Source organism: Bombyx mori, chromosome 4 (genome assembly GCF_030269925.1).
Source record: "Bombyx mori chromosome 4, ASM3026992v2".
Lineage (NCBI taxonomy): Eukaryota > Metazoa > Arthropoda > Insecta > Lepidoptera > Bombycidae > Bombyx > Bombyx mori.
The window spans coordinates 394116-404281 of NC_085110.1; the positions used below are offsets into that span (position 1 = coordinate 394116).

The following is a 10166-nucleotide window of genomic DNA, read 5'->3' on the forward strand; positions in this document are numbered from 1 at the left end:
ATAGGTATTAATTCAACACCATCGCACTTCAATAGTGCACCTCAAAATAACTTCATCCTTCACTAGATAGGTAAATAAAGTAAGTGAAAAGTAATAATAATAACAAGTACATAGTTTCAACAAACAGAAATGCGTAGTTTACAAGAAAAATTAAGTTATGGTTTTCATTTGAAACGTAAACGAAACATTAATAATAACCATCAACAACATTTCATTATTGTAAATGATGGAATCAACAGTCTGCTGCTCTGGCAACGACGCCGCCGGTGAAACCGCAGATTAGTTCCGCGCGACAGAAGACGCGGTTAAACTTAAACCTTCTCGATACAATAAACTTGTATCCAAATATAAATTTTCTCAGTATAGATTCCCACGTCCATTAGCGACCACTTACAGGAGCCGTACATTCGTCTTCTTTCGAAGGTAATAAAACTTAAGTAGCCGACACGTTGGACTGACCAGATCCGCACTACCCTCAACACCACAGTTCACGATGCTCTACACTCGACGGCAGATAGAGGCAAATGGCGTGGAATGGTCCGTAATAAACTCTTGTTGCGAGGAGGTGGTCACGACCCTCAGTATTGAGGAAACCGAAGCAAGAAGAAGAAGAGGAAGCCGTGAAATTATAGATTTGTTAACTGAATTTTAGTATTTTGTACTAAAATCTAGTAACTAGGTATTGCAGTGCTACCGAGGTGAAAATGCAAAAGCAGAGACTTAAACAACTTGTCAGAAAAAATGGAACTGCTAAATCAGTTATTTTTGTCTCGACGGGCGGGCGATGGCGAGCTCCCATCCCACTTGGCGCAATTATCCGAGTACATGGACACTACAGATTGCATTCCGCCGCACACCGTGAGACATGAAGGACCGTTATGAAATAATCTGAGCAGCATGAAACAATAATCTAAGACTGAATTTATTAATTCAATGTGAAACGTTATCAGTAGGCCTACACGTACCTCCCCCCGCAGACCCTGACATTAACATTCGTCAGCGGTAATGAGGTCGAGTCCTTTACGAGTCGCACGAACACTTTATGGGTCATAAAGGGTTATTACTGCTGGTTATCAGTTGTTCTGTTTGTCACTCCTTGACTTACTGTTCTATACGGTACCAAGAATACTAAAATGATGACATTTTTACAATTTTTTATGATTAATGGATTAAAAACATGAGTTTGGTGTAGATGTGCAGAAAAACCCATGTTCCGCCTGTGGTGTGGTGGCTGGAACTCGTTATTATCAACATCTTACTATTCCTGTCTTCTCAGTTGTATAGAAGCAACCACCCTCCTACTTTTCAAACCCCTACTTACAACTTCTTTGCCTAGAGGCAGACATGGTTCTGAACCTTGCGGGCTCCTCATGCCATAGGAACTAGATTTATCGAGTGGAAAGGATCGAATTGATTAGCATGATATCCGATTTCATAAAAAATACTTTAAGTGGGTATTTATTATTTTAATTATACTTTACATTTAACACAATTAGATTACTAGAATGTTCAGAAAATTGTAAAATTAATTATTTTAATCAAAATTTATTAAAATTATTTGTGAATGATCTACTCAAATAATAATTAGCCGGTACTGAGGATCATTAAGTCCAGTTCTGAAGCACGGACATTAAACCGACGGGAACTGGGTGTCGCGGCGTCGGCAATAACTAGTGTAGTATTACGTCGGATTAACTAGGCCCACGGTAATGATGACTTGTTGTCAGCGACCAGATTAAGGTATCTCTACTGCTCGTTTATTTGGTATTCGTAAGTAGTAGACATAGTTAAAACTTGTTTAACGACCTAATCTCGCGTATTTCGTTGTCATTATATTATTTCCGACGTTTTGAATACTCATAGTTTTCGTGGTCACGTAGGATCTTAAATTATTGTCAGTTCTAACGCCTGACTCGGGGGAGCAGTAGTTGGATCACTGGATCAGAGGCTGCCAGTTTGATTTCCAATACCGGTAAATATCCGTTGGACGTACAGATTTTTAATCAACCTGCTTATTATCTGAATATTAGTTTAACCTGACCACTGATCCTCCTCGATTGGAGATAAGATCTTTACTGAGGACGTTTAGTATTCAGAGCATAGCATGCATAGCATAGAAGACATTCTTACCATGTATTATTGTTTCATATTTTTGAATTTCGATAGCCAATTAACACCAGACGGACCGTGCACTCGTCCGACATATAACGCAATAAACACACCTCATCACCACCATGGCACCGCTTACTGTTCAAATATTATTGCCAACGCAAGCAAAATATTGAAAATGCCAAGCGTTTTATAAATGTTAGAAGAAAAAACCTAAGTTCTAAATACAAAGGCACTTGCAAAACAATTTAGAGATTGACTTGCTCTTTTAAACCAAAATAGAAAATCAATAAAGACCAAAAGTTCGTTGAAATCTAGCATGCGTTCATTCTACAGAATACGAATCTTCGAGACAGTTTAATTTTTCGGAAATCTGTAGGAAAGTTAGAAAACTCGATAAACAAACCTTGCACAAAGTGCCTTTGTTCTTGAACAAAATGAATGAAATTCTACAGGACTCATGTCTCGGCGCTTGGAAACATAAAAAATACAGTTAAGTACTTTCTGTTTGAGGAAACTTTCAGAAACATTTTTAAACGATATTTATTTATGAATTTTTGAATGATACTTTAATTTATGCTTAAACTAGCCGACACTTTGAACTTTGTACCACCAAACAGTCAGTTAATGTCGTTTTACAAATTAGCTGAACTAAATATCATCATGCCATTAAGGCAGCATAGTCCAGGCGTGTTGTAGCTTGACATATTATATTCCTTAGTATACACAAAATAAATTTCTAAACGCACGCATATTTGAAAACCAATATGTTACTCCTTTTTCGTTTACTGATATTAGTCTACTTTTTTTTAATCTAAAATGCCATTTTCCGAATTATGTGGATATATCTTGTCGATTCGAAACCTTTATTTATATACGTTCTTTAATTTGATGGGAGAGATTACGGTATCAACGGGATGAATTAAACATTTGGCGGTTACGAAACCAATGAACAGTTTGTATGGGATTTTTTTCGCCAATTTTCCAATGTGCTTAATAGTTAGTCTGCTATTTGGGACGGAGACAAATACAACAAATGAAAACTGATGAAAATCGGTCCAACCGGTCTCTAGTTATAACTGTTCGAACTAACCCGACTTTGTTTTATATACATACTAGCTGATGTGGTCAAGCTCGTAGTGCCTCAATCGATAAATAAAAGACCTAAACTTTTGTACAAAATAAACTTAAAACAAACAAAACGAATCAGTCCGACGGGGGATACATCAAAGGAAAAACAAAATTGTTATTTTTATTTAATTCCGATCATTTTCATATTCATCTACATTTTAAACCTTCTCTGAACTTCCATAAATAATTCAAGACCAAAATTAGCCAAATCGGTCCAGTCGTTCTCGAGTTTTAGCGAGACTAACGAATAGCAATTCGTTTTTATGTAGATATAGATTACCAGATCACTAAGCCGTTCGTCGTATACTGGTGCAGCACCAGTGCGAACACCTCCTGAGCATTCGCTAGGAGTGTAAGTAGCCCTACCCTTGCTTTCCTAACTAACCTCCCGTAACATCTTGAGCACCGATAGGGTGGGGGAGGTAAGCGTGTACAGTCCATTGGTAGATTCTGTGAAGCATTGCTCTTGCTAGGGCTAGTGTAAGCAAATTCACTCAGGTTGAGCTCGTGAGCTCATTTACCCGGCCGCACGTATGTAGCTGAAATAGCCTCTTGCCTCTTAGGCTACCAGCGAATAGGTAGGGAAAAAAATGGCCTTCACTGTCCTGTCACCGTCCTGCTCCTGTACCCCCGAAGCAACTGTGTCCAGCTGTTAAACAGCTTTTATTAAGGTGTCTATAATTTTCTATAACTATTTAAAACCAGTCCAGCTGTGAGTTTGTCAGCGAATCTTAGGAATAAGTGACATAACGATTTTGAGATTGAGCACTGACAGCTCACGCTGCGCGTATTGTGAAGAACAGAGAAAGTAAAATAATCACCAAGCTTCGTTAATAAACAGTCAATAATAAGAAATGTAATTCATTTAAATTAGCTAACACTGTTTCAAAAAGAATACACAAAGTTTCAAAATTATAACATTACCGTAAATATGAAACGAGGAATTCTTCAAAAATGAGACAATCGCTCAAACAAGATTATCCCTGAAAAGTTTGTCGAGCTAACGAACTGATCACGTAAAAACGTCGCGCATTATATTTTACAGTGCTCTGAATATTTTATAAATTCCACAAAATATAAACTGTATTTAGATCGGAGTAGACAGACAGACTAGCCATGGTCTACTGAAGTAGGGCGGCTACCGAAGCCCTCACTCAATCCATTTGCGTCACGTGATTGCCGCAGCTTACTTTAAGACATGAGGTGGCAGTGATTTTCTAGAGACAATGCAAGAAACTCAGCACAGATGTCAGAAAAGAGGCACCCGATCTCTCAATGTAGCTTCTTTATTTTTATTGGTATGTGCTGGTGATTATCAAGGACGAGCATTGCACCGACGATGCGTATCGTTGGACATATCAAATAGGTCAATAAGGTCAAAATTATATTATTATGAACATTAAGTTACGATCATAAAACTTTTAACAGCACCTCTTCGTGCTGCTCGAGACACGCCGTAATTAAATTCCCAAATTTGACAAGTCCATTTATGAATTAAATAAAGTTGCATTTGGTAGAGCGCCGCCGTGCCGCCCGCACTGAGTCCACGCACTGAACAACCCCTTAGACTCCGCGACCGTCACGCATCGAAGCACATTACATATTCCACAAGGCCCTTAATCCCTTATCTAAGAACGATACGACTCCAGTCCCCTTTTCAAAAAGCTCGAAGCGTTTACAAAAAAGACTTAGTTACACTTGGACTTTAATGTGTGAACTGTTTTTTGTGCTGAATTATTTTAGAATCGTATATTAATTAAAAGTTTTACGGTAAAATATTTCTTGTAATCAATCAATCAATCAATCAATAGAATACTTTCAATTACTTTTCTGACCAAAAAATTTACGGTTTTTCACGTTTGTCTCAACTTTGGTTTCCAAGAAAGGATAATCAAGGAAACGACCCGCATACATATTTTTAAGTACAGTCTTATAGTTCATTATAATTAAGAACTACATTTTTGGTCGGTTTTGGTTTTCCTTTATTTGTATAACAAACGGTAGGCAGCACTAAATTTAAATTTATCAAGAATCAAATGCGTATCGACACGGGTTCTACAAAAATTTGAAATTATTATTTAACTTATTAAGAAAAAATCCATAATTAGAGTAAATAAACTAAAATTTTTTACAATTTTTCACACTGATAATTTATTGAGCGATACTACAAAAAAAAACGTTGGAGTCATTAAGATCTGAAAACTGTCCTCGCGTCTCGCTCGTGGGATATCCAAAGTTCATCAGCGACAGTTGCTAATGTCAAGCTCGTGGGTCGTAGGTCGGTCTTCATAAAAAGTAACAGCTATGCAAACTGATGAAAAGTTACTTATGTGTTAAATAGCATTTCCTAAGTCCGTCCGCATTGAAAGCCATTCAGGAAGTAAGGTTCAAGTTTAAAAGAGGAAATCGTTTACGCAAATGTGAATAACAATGAGGTTACCTCGGACGGTGCCTGCGCCCCGGTGCGGCCGTTTGTCACTCACTCAATCACAACACGCATCACAGCACACCTCACGCTACCCACTGTCCCGTGTCCCGTCGTCACTTGCGAGCCGGCAGAGCACCACGGAGTCCACCGAGCGCGTGACTATTCGCTGCGGCGGGCGCCGCACGACTGCCTGCCTCTCGGCTAGGGCGGCGGCGCCAATTATGCTTTTTTCTCACAGCTCCGAAACTAGGTGCACGAAATTTAGCATATCTGCACACGGTAAAGGATTAAGTGCTTATGGCTAGAGCGGAGGCAGTGCCGGGCGAAGGCGTTTGTGTGTTGTGTGCTCGTGTGCTCGTGTATACGGGGAAACGAGCTCGTTGTGTTCAAATCGGTTTACGATAAGATTTAAGCGGCCGACTTTAAGCGTTAAGAATTTCTTTTTATTTCTTAATCAGTAGATTGGTGAACGAGCTCATGACCCGCCTGCCGTGAAGACTGTTGCCCGGAAACCATACAATGCTATATCACCTTGAGAATGCTGCTACTCTCCTTCGGAATAGAGGTCGAAGCCTCGATTGCATTGTATCATGTCTACTTCACCTTTTAAACTGTAAGGTATAACTACTTCGCGGCAAAAAAGAGTGACGCAACAACTTATATTACGCCCAACACCAGTGCGGCATATACTGGTGGTTGGCGACCACAGCACTCTGCTACATCACTTAAAAAATGCACCTGTCCATTCTTTGATGAATTCTTTAGTCGCTTTTTACGACGTCCCCGAGGAAATAGCATGCTTCTCAAATATAAAGCCAATTCGTATCTAATGTGATTTTAAGATTTATAGATACAAGTTTCTCGTCTTTGAAAGTCAAATGATAAGTCTGTCCGACTATTATTCAACAGGTACTGTTAGGGAAAGTGGGGGATATACGAACACCTAAGGGAAAACTTAAATAAAACAGTGGAATTTAAACACAGATTTTTAATTATTTTTGAAGTGAAACTTCTTTATCGGCGTTGGAAAAAAATTTACCGTCACATTTTTCGGTTACGCGTCACATTTTTCCGTTACGCGCCATCTTTTTTGTATTCATGTCTATGATAATAAAATCCTTTTGTTTAAACTTTATCTAATTTAACTTTTTTGTATTCATGTCTATGATAATAAAATCCTTTTGTTTAAACTTTATCTAATTTAACTTTATTTAACCAATTTCTAGAAAGTTGCATGTAGATCATTTTTCGAAAAATAAGGCCATAAAGAAGTTTCACTTCTTACGTGTGTACACTAGTACACGCACACATTTTTTTTATTATAAAGTTTACTTATCTGTCTAACTTATTCACTAACCATCATTTATATTTTTTTAATAAATTACAACAATATGAAAGAAAAACAAAACCCTTAGTGTTCGGCTTTGCCCGACATCAGTCGGGTAAATACGAACACCAAGTGGGGTGATTACGAACTAACATTATTAACGACATAGATCACACCATATCTAAAACCCAACGATGTTGACTGTCCGTCAGTACAACTCTCGTGAGCCCATCTTTTGCACACATAGCACACAATCTAGTCTTCAACGGGAGGATCAATATATTTATCTCTACAAAAAATACAAAAGTAGTCTTTATTTTCTTTTTCGCCTTTTTATTTCGTATTTTGACTAGAGTCACTAAAGTCTTTTTTTATATTGTTCAAATTCTTTAATAATCTTTCATACTTCTTGCTTGAAGGTGTTCTCTCATTACATTTCAGTCTTTTTATTTGGGTTCCTTTTTTGCCATCTTTCAGTTTTCTTCTTGATTTCTTACGTTTCCTGATTGTCTGTAAATAAAGGTTTTCATCCAGACCATGGCTGTATTAACACTTCTTTCATTAGATGGTCAAGATTAGTGGTTTTTGAAACATTATATGTTTACGCAGGGAGAGTTTTTTGGTTTTAACATCGTCTATAGCCTTTTTGAGATCTTCTAAACTATACTTCAGTTCGGTCTTTCTTTTGTAAGTACAAGGCATCTGTAATAATATTTTAAAAAAAGATGAACGGGGTACCAACAAACGGGAGTGGGGTAACGGCGAATGTTCGAGATTGCCCGACATGGATTGTTCGTCTTTACCCCGCGGAATCGAAAATAATTAAAGGTCAAAAAACAATTTTGGTTAAATTTATTTTGCCTACTACAACATTATCATTTAGCTGAGTAATATGTGATTATTCCACTATGTAAAAGCTGAATTATTATTGTAGATAGAAATAAAGTTACATCAACTTGAATTTACCAAAAAATTACATCTAAAACATACAAAATATTGAAAAATGCATACCTTTTTAAGTACGTGCGTCCGCGTCTCCCGTGTTATTGACTGGTATCAGTGGTGGCGCGATCTCCGAAATGGCGGCAAATAAAATTAGGATATATCTTTCTAACATATTAGAACCATTGAATTCGGCATTACCCAGCGTTCGCGTTTCCCCCACTTTCCCCTACTGTGAGCTACTGTTACCATTCTACAATCATTTACTCTTAGTGAAAATATCCTACCTCCGTATTTCCTGATCCTCAAAACTTAGATACTAATAATCAGTGGACAAACACCTCTTCTACTAATCTAATAAAAAGCTATTGCGTTGTAAGTTCTTCCGACCATAAGAGAGTATACACAATAAAACCTCTTTAATAACAGAACACGACCAAATCGTGTATTTAGGTAGTTATTTTTATGAATATACAAAATCCACCTGTGTGCCAGTTACGTGTCACATTATTTAATTCACTCCAATTACCTGTGGAGGCACTCGTAATGGTAGAGAAACTCGTTAGCCCAAGAAAAGTTCAGCCTTTTAAAGCGCTTTATTATTCCAAAGTCAGAAACGAGACGTAAGACCCCAGCCGCTCGGAACTTTAAGAGAGAAAAAAAATAATTTATTCTCTAAAAAAAATTGTTGAAAAGAAAAATGAAACGCCATAATGTCCATTGAAGGTAAAACGACTTATATAATGCAAGAAAATTGAGTTAACTTGTTCTGAATCGATGCGCCGGCTCGACTGACGAGCCTTTGTGCATGGCCGAGGAATATGCATTCTGAACTCACGTTCGATTCTAGAATAATATTCTATTATGCAAATTTAGAGTTTAATAAAAGAGCGTGGTGCGAGTGTCAGCGGACAATAATAGTTAGGGAAAGGTCTTTTTGTCGTCGGACAGGGGGTGCGGGGTCGCGGGGAGGCCGATTGATAAAACGCCTTCAGTTCCGAGCTCGAGTGCTCTGCAACGTGAATTGAAATTGATTGAATCATTTTTGAAATAACGAGTGTATTTGTGCTCCTCTATTTCATTTTCACACGTTGCTTAACAAATCTACAGTGAACACTTCATCGGATCTTTACGGACATTCTAACGATTAGCGTGCTATGATTATAAAACCAGGTGGGTAGAATAGAAATTGAGATGAGATCTGAAGAATAAGAAGAAGAACCAATAACCGCTTCGCGACAGAAATAGTCAGCCTAGTCACATCGACCAATGTTTAAGACAAATAGTTTTTTTATTAGTATTTATTTACTAAATCTCTAATATAGCGTATTGATCCCTAGTTGTCGATTGAGTATCTCTAAAACAAAAATACATAATTTTAAATAAGACTGATCTAAAGTCTGATTTAAGAGAGTTCCGCTCAATACGTATTCAGGTTGTAATTAATTTGACTTATTTTATAATCATTTAATTTCCGGAAACTACTGTGCAATGCCCATGTGCTATAGCTACATAGGTATTTACAACTTCGCCACACCAGCAACCAACGCATCTGCTGCTGACAATCACGTAGGTACACTTTGTTTATTACTACTAATAAATTCATAGATTGTAGATACTCGTAGATTGAGACGAACGAACGAACACTGTAATTGTACTTATTATAATAGATGTACTCAGTATTATCCGAATCATGCTAGTCATTTACTATGTTATAATTGATTAAATAATGTTTACTTCCATGACATGAACTCGGCATCAAGCAGCGTCTATTTGCTATAGTACAGTCTCGAATGGTGGATTTCTTCGGACACGTTTCGCGATGAGATGGCCGGTCCATAGAACGCCTCGTTGTACAGGGAAGCGTTGATGGTACAAGACCGCGCGGGAGGCCACCAATGCGGTGGACCGACCAAATTAAAACTGCAGTGGGAGGTCCCCTAAATGAGTGCTGTAGAATGGCCTCGAGCAGGGAGAGATGGCGCGACATCGTGAGACGCATCAAGTCTGCCCCTTCCAACACTACACGACGATCACGACCACTCTGTCAAGAGTGACACGATTGAGAAGAAGAAGAAGAAGAAGAAGAATTGATTAAATATTATTATCTAGATTACAAACTAGCTTTATGTGAAATCTGATTCAAATTTAGACAGTTTTGCGTAATTGACAATCATTCATACAAAATTTAACATTTATTATATTACTATCATATTCTATCACTACTCT

At 37.7% G+C, this 10166-nt stretch overlaps 1 protein-coding gene and 1 long non-coding RNA gene across 2 annotated transcripts in view; both read right to left on the reverse strand.

Annotated features, from left to right (window-relative positions):
- LOC101742943 (neuroligin-1) overlaps positions 1–5841 on the reverse strand; it is a 111538-nt gene extending 105697 nt beyond the window's left edge. Inside the window, exon 1 of the mRNA XM_038021860.2 lies at positions 5681–5841. The gene's annotated coding sequence lies outside the window, so the exon portion shown is untranslated. The remainder of the gene's footprint in view (positions 1–5680) is intronic.
- Positions 5842–7361: 1520 nt separating this feature from the next.
- On the reverse strand, positions 7362–8182 carry LOC119628457 (uncharacterized). Its single transcript, XR_005244625.2, has 2 exons — positions 8007–8182; positions 7362–7697 (listed from the first exon to the last, which is right to left on the reverse strand). It is a non-coding gene; the product is annotated as an uncharacterized LOC119628457 (long non-coding RNA).
- Between the last annotated feature and the right edge of the window lie 1984 nt (positions 8183–10166).